The sequence below is a fragment of the Fukomys damarensis genome, unplaced genomic scaffold (assembly GCF_012274545.1).
Source record: "Fukomys damarensis isolate Sample0158 unplaced genomic scaffold, DMR_v1.0_HiC HiC_scaffold_5, whole genome shotgun sequence".
Classification (NCBI taxonomy): Eukaryota; Metazoa; Chordata; class Mammalia; order Rodentia; family Bathyergidae; genus Fukomys; species Fukomys damarensis.
In genome coordinates, this window is record NW_022900917.1 from 19,498,348 (window position 1) to 19,507,305 (window position 8,958).

An 8,958-nucleotide genomic window follows, 5' to 3' on the forward strand; every position below is an offset into this window, starting at 1 on the left:
CAGCAACAGAAACATTTTTTTAAGAGCAAACAATCATTTGGGGAGTGGTACCCAAGTGGACAGATTTAGTCAGGTACTCAGTCTCCCTGAGCTTTGAATGCTTAAGTAGGGAAGAGAATTGGAGCGGGAAGATGGACCAATTCTAAAGATCTCACCAGATTTACATAGCTTTGAGTTGTCCTTATGGAATATACTGTCCTCTAGGCAGACAGGGAGCAGGAGTGGAAGCCTGCATCAAGAAACTGATCAAAACAGATCGGCAGTTTTCACAAGACAATTATCTATTTCTAGTATCCACCCCCACCCAGGTACCAAGGACTGAATCCTATGCCTTCACACTAAGTTACCTCTACAGTCCCTTATTAGTTTTTTGTTTGTTTGTTTTTGTTTTCAACAGGGTCTCAAAAAGTCACTGAGTTGAGGATATAGCTCAGTGGTGCTTCACCTCCCCAGCAAGTGCAAGGTCCTGAGTTTGATACCAGGTGCCAGAAAAAAAAAATTACTAAAGCTGGGCTCAAACTTACAATCCTCTTGCCTCAGCTTCCCAGAGTGCTAGGATTACAGGCGTGTGCCACCACGTTCGGCTCCAATACTACTTTTTGTATTTAAGCTTCAAAAGTCTTTGGGACAATCTTTTATACAAAAATATACAAGATTATTCAAAAACCAGGTCACTTCCAAATATACGTTTAGAATAAACAACCTACGCTCTGCGACTGACACTTAAGGAAAGCGTAGGGTGCAGTGGCTTACGCCTGTAATCTCAGCTACTCGAGAAGCTGCTACAGGAGGATGGCAAGCTCAGGTCTCACCTGGGCGATTTAGGGAGGCCCTCTCTCAAGCACAGGGAATACAGATCCCTGGCTTTGATCCCCAGTTCCATGAATGAATGAATGAATGAATGAACCAAAAACACCATGTATCCAAGGGATGATTTAATACATCAGGTTCTCCCCTCCATGTAGGGACATTTATTCCTATCCTTGGTCTGAAATTCAGTTATGAAATTTATCTTCTACCTGGGTGTAAGGGAAGCCTCCTCCCCTCGTCCTTCTCTAGTCTCTCTCCTGGTACATTCTGGGTGGCAACTAGTTTGTTTTTTGTTTGTTTGGTACCAGGGATCAAACTCAAGACCTTGAGCTTGTGAGGCAGGTGGCAGAACCACTGAGCTAAATCCCTGGCCCAGCAACTAGTTTTTTTTATTTAGAAATATCAGAACAGTAGGGTCACATCAAAGAATATTAATAGTCATTCTTGACTTCAAAGGTACCAGGCCTGGTGCTGAGTGAGTTACATCATCATCTCACCTAAATCTCTCCAACACCACTCCCAGGTTTGTGTTAACTCCATGTGATGGGTTAGGGAGCCTCATACGTCATGGAATGAATTTCTTTGTCTGGATGTGGAGGTGACTTGATCAATATCAACCAGCCAAGAATTAATTGTCAGGGATAAGAATAAAATGCCCTGGCCACCAGACTTCTTCTTTTAAAAGGTCACTCATAAAACACTCTGCAAAGGTAGGAATGGGTCAGTGCCTGTGGAAAAGAAAATGCCACTAGCCATCCTTCTCTGGGAAGAGCAGATGCCCATCTCCCGATCTCCAAACTCCCCTCTCTTCCCATCTTATCTTGCCACCCTATCCCACCACCCAGCATCATGGAAATCTGCTGAGCTGCCTCCCATATTCCCATGTAAGGCCAATCCCCTATCTCTATTTTCCTGTCTTACCTGAACATGCCAGGGGATATGTATTTGGTGCCATCCTGCTATTGGTAAAGTATTTCCAAGCTTTGCCAAGTTGGGTTTGGATAAACCTGCAAGACATTTTGCCCCGAGCTTTTTCCCATAATTTTAAACCTACATGTATTTTATGAGAAATTTAATCCGTATGTTTCTGATTAATTTGTGAGAGTCATTTGATGTCCAAGGGCCTTTTAAATTTTTATAAGCCTTTTAAAGACTTTCACTGAGACATGTTCTGCCAACAGAAAATGAACTTAGATCCCCTATACTTCAAGTTCAGTCCCAACCTGAACAATGATGGGACTGTCTGCTTAAACTATTTGTGTGCTGCTCTAAACAGATCATTCACAGCTGCCCCAGGTGTAACTAAACCATCGCTTCTTCTTCACTTATAGCCCCAGTGAGCTGGTGCTTATCACATTTATGGGCTGATGGCTAAGTTTCATTGCCAAACACATATCTCGGGATTTAACCTATGTCTACATCCAGCTACGAGAGAGATTCTTACAGTAGAGATGGATGGTTAATCCAGTAAGACATTAGAATCAATTCCAATAGAAAATTAAAGATTTTCTCCTTACCAGGTAGGATTGTTTACATATTGACAATCTAGTCTCTACTCACAGTTCAGTAATTTACAATGTACTAGCTATGTGGCCTGGATAAGCTACTTAACATCTTTGTGCCCCTGTCCCTTTAACTGTCAAATATAAACTGTGATTTATGACCATTTTAAGGATTAAAGATATATCTGTCAAGTGATTGAAATATATTAGACCAGTGGTTTCTAAGTTTTCTTCTGTAGACAGGATGATGGTGAGGAGATAAATAGGAAGGAAGGAACAGATAGAATAGGATAAGACATATAAAAATCATCTGTGAAGTATATTTGAAACGCAAATTCCTGGACCTTACTTCAAAAGGCTACTTCAATAGATCTAGGGTAAGGCCCAATAATCTGCATTTTTAAAAAAATAATACAGATGAACTAAGAACCACACTTCAAGAAACAATAACTTTGGGCCAGGGGTTTTGGTGCTGCCTTCCTCGAAAGTGCAAGGGGCCTGAGTTCAAGGTAGGAAGGAAGGAAGGAAGGAAGGAAGGGAAAGAAAAAGAAAGAAGGAAGGAATAACATAATATTAGAGGAGATAGAAAAAATGTAATAGATTTTTAAAGAGATAATAATGATGACAATGAGAAGAAGCTGCCAAATTAAACAAAGGAAGATTACAAAACACTTTAGGAAAAAAATCATGCAATACAATTTCTGGACACCTGATTAATTATTTGTAGTTCTCCAAGGAGAAATATAAATTCCTGGAGGTATTCTAGTTAATATTCAGAATGAGTGCAGTCAGCTATATATTGTTGATAGGGGTATAAATTGTCATAACCATTATGGAAAGCAATACGGAGATTCCTGAATAAATTAAAATAGAACCATAGTACGACCCAGCAACTCCACCCGTGGTTTATACCCAAAGAAAATAAAATCACCACTTCATAAAGATCTGTGCCCCACAATCACCACAGCATTATTCACGAAAGCCAAGATATGGAAATAACCTAAGAATGTGTTGACTGATGAATGGATAAAGAAATTGTGGTACATACATAATATACTGTATACATAAACATATAAGGTATATACCTCATATATGTATTTATAGATAAATAAAACTGTATGTTTATATATAAATACCATATATAATGGGATATTATTCAGCCACACATAAGAAGAATATTCTACCATTTGCAATAATGTGGATGAACCTGGAGAATTAATGACATAGAAAGAAAAATACTATGTGATCTCAATTATATGCAATACCTAAATTTAAAATAAAGAAGTCCCATTGTGACATTGGTCAAAGGCTTCTGTTATTACACTGTTTCCTTTTTGGTCTATGTTGCTTCATATCAGTCACTTTGTCACTTTAGACAACTGCTTCTTCTGAGAGACGCCACTGAGCTAAATCCCTGCCCCAACCACTGCTTCTTCTGATTGAGTTCTAGCTTGGCCCAAAGGGAAACAGTTCAAGAAGAATCAAGAATATTCAAAGAAAACAGGATTAGTTCTGCCCTAATGTAAAAGTACTGGACCACTGAATAAAATTCTCATAATCAGACACAAAAGATCATGTAAGATGTGAAATAGGAAGAAAAGGGCTAAAGGTGTAGGGGAAGTGGGAAGGGCAGGGGAAAGGAAATAATGGAAAAGAGAAAATATGAGAAAAGGGAAACAAAGTCTTTATAAACAGGGAAGGGGGGTGAAGGGAGGGCGGGGGTATGGGTAAAAAATGAGAGCCAAGACCTGTCATGTAAAGGTACAAGCTGCCAATGATGAATGTAACTGTACTGTATACCTAAAATGTACCAATACACTCAATGAGAAAAAAAAAAAAGAAAGACCATGTAAGGGAATGAGGACATTTTCTAGAAAGGGATGAGGAAAGGTAGTAAAAGACAAGTGCATGGATATTTGACTGCTCATGAAAGAAGAGTACAACTCAAAGAGGCCATGACCAAAATATATAAACCTTGAACTCTATGGATAAGACATTGTTATGATTTAGACCTAGAGCATCCCCTAAAAGCCTCATGTGCTCAGAGGTGGGCTTTTGGAAGATGAATAGATCATGAGTGTGCAACACTCATCTGTGGATTAATGCTGACTCTCTATTGAGAGGTGGAACATAATGGGAAGAGTTGGGCCATGGAGTCCAGGACCTGGATGACTGTCTCCCTGCCCACTCCTCCCTTCTCTCTCTGCTTCCTGGCCACTGTGACAGGACCAACTTTCCTCCACTAGACCCTTCCATAGTGCCCCTCTTGCCTAGAAGCTGACTAACTGTAGACTAAATCCTTCAAAAACCATGAGACACCATTCACATTTAATATATGATATTTGTGCTGTGTCCCAGATGGGAGAAAGTGACTAAGACAGAGATGAACAACTTCTGCTGAGCTGGTGGTTGTTGATTTGGGGGCTGAACTTAAATTATGGTAAATGTATTCAACAAGGTCTGAGAAGCAAGAATTAAAGCCCACCTTTTAAAACCTGAGGAATGTAAGCATAAGAAAAATAAGAGGAAGTACTATCTCACAAAATAAAGGTTAGATTAGATTTGTGGTACTCATTAGAAGAAAGGGAAATACAAATTAAGCCCTAAAGGATTTGGAAAAATTTATAAATGACCAAGCCAGAAATAGTAATGAATAAAATTTAAGTTGTAACCAAGCTTTAAAGTTTCCATTAAGCCTTCCCTCTGTGGGAAGAATTCTAAGCAGAGTAGAGGTTGAGGCCTGCATGAGGACTGTCCAAGCAGACTGCTGGCCCTAAAATGACCAAACAGTCACTAGATTCAGAAAGATTAAGCAAATAAATGTATTAAGAATCATGGGGTGTTTTTTTCATTCCCACCCAGCTCTATATGATACAAATAAATCAAGCTGTTAAAAGAATCCAAAAGCTCTTAAAGGAAGGTCTTCTTTTCATGCCCCAAATTGTTACTATCTGTATCTTTAACTGGTTCTGCCTATACAACAACCTGGCACCAAAGAACCATCCTGTTGGGAAGGATCTGCTCTGGTGACTATGATTGCCCAGGTCATTCCCTGCCATGTGGCCTGCATGGCCAAGACAACATCCTACTTACTTGCATACGCCTACTTACTCATAAGTCTCATGTGTCTTCATGTGTTACCTAGATGGACAGACTGGGAGATTCATTAAGAACGGTGAGGAAAAGAGGTAGAAATGGAGAAATGGAGGGGGCACTTCAAATCCAGCAGTCAGCTGTACAAAAATTCTAAGCAGATAAGAGTAAAAGATCAGGAAGAGATCAGAAAAGTCTCCAAAGAACTCAGTATGTGGGTTAGGACAATCACAAGAGCAGATGGTAGCAAGTAGGACAGATGGGAAGAGAATGGAGTCAGTCTCTCGATATTGGGTGCCTCCATCTTTGTGTTAGCATGTGAGGGCTGGCAGAACAAAATGCCATGGAAAGCATAATTTAAACAATAGAAATGTATTTCCTTACAGTTCTGGAAGCCAAGATGAAAGTGTTCTTGGTGTCTCTTGTGATCTACTTAGCTTACATATAGCCAACTTCTCACAATGACTTCACATGGCCTTTTCTCTGAGTGTATGCAACCCTGGTGTCCTCCTCTTTAGACCCTAACAACCTCACTTAATCTTAAATACCTCCTTAAAAACCCTTTCTCCAGATATAGTCACACTGAGTATCAGAGGTTCAACATATGAAATTTAAGGAGACACAATTCAGTCCTAACAGCCTCTAAAAACAAAAAAATTTGGCACCTATACAAGTTTTAAGTGCACAATAGGAGAATGAATCAGGGAACAATGCAAAGAGACCCTGTCCACCTATTTCTCCCTCTCACTTTTCTTAATACCAGTGTCACTTTAATACAAAAATGTTGCACAAGAGAAGAGTCAGAACTGGGAAACTCAAGTAAAACATTCACCAGTAGACCTGCAGAGAAAGAACCCAACCCTATCCACCTCATCATCCTTTTTTTTGTTTTTTGGTACTACGGATTAAACTCAGGACCTTGCACTTGGCAAGGCAGACGCAGTGCCACCGAGCTGAATTCCTGGCCCCCTCACCATCTGTTTTTTATAAGTATAATTATGAAATGAAATAGATAAATCATAAAATTTATATGTGACACTTAAGAAAGTTAATATGCTATCCTAGCTATAATATTATGTATACATAAAAGTAAAGTAATTTATAATAAAATACATTGTATTTCAACATGTAAATACTGGACAAAACTAAAAGACATAATGAAATAGTCTGATGCATGCATTAGCTTCTACTGAATGTTTTCATTTGAGAAAAAAATATCAGAAGCCATTTTGCATAAGAAAAGGAAAACGAATCACTTCTTGGCCTTTTGGCTAAAGTAGTGTAGTATGAGAAAAGGAAAATGAAAGAAGAGTGTTGGTACACCCTGAAATTTATTATAATACACACCAACCTCTGGCAACTTCAGATGTGGAGGCAATAAAAAAAGGGAGGATCCTGCCTGAAAGAACAAAATTTTAAAGAAGTGGCTGGAAAACGAAGTGAATTTTGCAGCTCACAGCAATTCTACATGTTGCAAGGCACCTTGCATCCTTGAGCTCTGCCCCTTACACACTAATGCTTCACAATCATTGCCCCCACAAATTGCCAAAATGAACCCCCAGTGAAAACCACTGACCTGAAAATGTTTTCCTAGAAACAGGCTGCCCTCCTGAATCTTGAATTTCCACTCAACCATCATGGAAATTGGGTTCACTAGCAAGATTTCTTAATTGTCTTTTTTTCTTTTTGGAGGGATGAGGGCTATTATGACTAAGTCTACATAACAAATAGAAATTGAAAAGCTAATGATAATACATTAGCTGTTACATAATCATCCATGAAACTGAAACATTTATGTAAATAGTCCCATCCTTCCACTAAATTGTAAATACTCTGCCAAAAATATTCAGAGTTCGCATTTTCTGCTTAAATAAGTAGGTAATTGCAGGCCTTTTCTATCATGAGATACTTTTCAATTTGGACCTTTTATGCTAAAATTCTAGGAGATTTAGAATATTGAAATCAATTCTCATGTGGGAAAAATCTTAGCATGGGAAAGGAAACAAATGTATTCTGCTACTATTATGTGAATTACTTTATGTATATGATCTCATTTAAACCTTACTACAACACACAATGTGGACAATATGATCTTTATCATCTTACAAATGAAGAAGCTGAGGTTCAGTAACGTTAAGTCTTTTGGCTAAGTCAAAGAGCCGGTTTCTGGTAGAGCCAAGTTCTAGGTTCCTACCTACACCGTACTCTAGAGCCAAGGTTAATACCATCACATTGCCACCAAGAAATCAGAAAAGAAAGCTTTTCTATCATTATTATTATTATTGTTGAAGCCCAGGTACCTTTACTTAAAAGTCCTAAATATAGTTCTACTCAATAAAACTCAAAATCTCTAAGTCCTTATAATCAGAAATATATGAAAAATTGAAAAAACTTACAAAATCTACCTACCACATGTTGCTCTCCTAGGAGTACATGTATGACCATGTACATGAAACTATTAGAATGTTAGATGACTGTGCTGATCTGTCTCTCAAAATGTCTTGTGACTTCCCTTCTGCATACACTCCTGGCCAAAATCAAGGGTCTTGTTTCTTCTGCAGGTCCATCAGTTTTACCAGGGCCTAGAGTATGAGTAGAAAATGTTCCAGGAGCATCACCAGACCACATTCCTGGAAACCTTCAGTCCTTCTTTTTTTTTTAATTAATTAATTTTATTGGTACATTTAAGGCACACAATATAATGACATTCATCATTGGAAAATTGTACCTTTACACAATCCACCTTAGTTCTTATTTTTCCCCAATCCCCCTGCCCTCTTCCAACCCCTCCACCACTCCCTATCTATAAAGACTTTGTTTCCATTTTTTTCTTCTTCTCATATTAATTCCATTTCCCTTTCTCTTTCTCCTACCCCTCCTTCCCCTTTGCACCTCAGAAAAGAAAGCTTTGCCTTTTTTATAACCCATCATATGTCATCTCTAGACTTACTTTTTTCACAAATACCATTTTTATAACCCAGACAGGGTAGATATTGTCATTCTCACATTATAGATGAGCAAACAATACCAGAGAGGTGTGCATTTATCGAGATCACACAGCAAAAGTGTCTAAAGTGAGATTTAAAAACAGAAAGGACCCAAGTTCAATTCCTGGTACCAAAAAAATAAAATAAAATAAATAAATAAAGACACATCACGAATGTTTTACTACATCATTGCATTAGTTGGATTCTCCAGGGAAACAGAGACAACAGAGTACATATAGATATAGAAAAGAGAGGTTTAATCATGGGAATTGGCTCAGACAATTATGGAGACTCAGAAGTCCCTTGATATATGCCATCTAAAAGCTAAGAACCAATAAAGTCAATAGTATAATTCTACTAAAGCCAAACACATGTATGCTTATGACCCAGTATTTCCTCTGCTGGGTAGATCTCCAGCGAAAATGAGTGTTTATGAGCAAGAAAGGACTCGTGTAAGAATGTCACTACCAGCTCTATTGTAGTAGCTCAATGCTAGAAATGACCAAAGTGATCGTGAACACTAAATAATGACATGGCAATGATAAAACACTATGAACAGTGAAAAC

At 38.4% G+C, this 8,958-nt stretch overlaps 1 long non-coding RNA gene across 1 annotated transcript; it reads right to left on the bottom strand.

Moving 5' to 3' along the window:
* Positions 1-1,174: 1,174 nt before the first annotated feature.
* LOC109117892 lies at positions 1,175-7,983 on the bottom strand. The gene is made up of 3 exons (XR_002025204.1): positions 7,815-7,983; positions 1,732-1,817; positions 1,175-1,538 (listed from the first exon to the last, which is right to left on the bottom strand). It is a non-coding gene; the product is annotated as an uncharacterized LOC109117892 (long non-coding RNA).
* Positions 7,984-8,958: the final 975 nt, after the last annotated feature.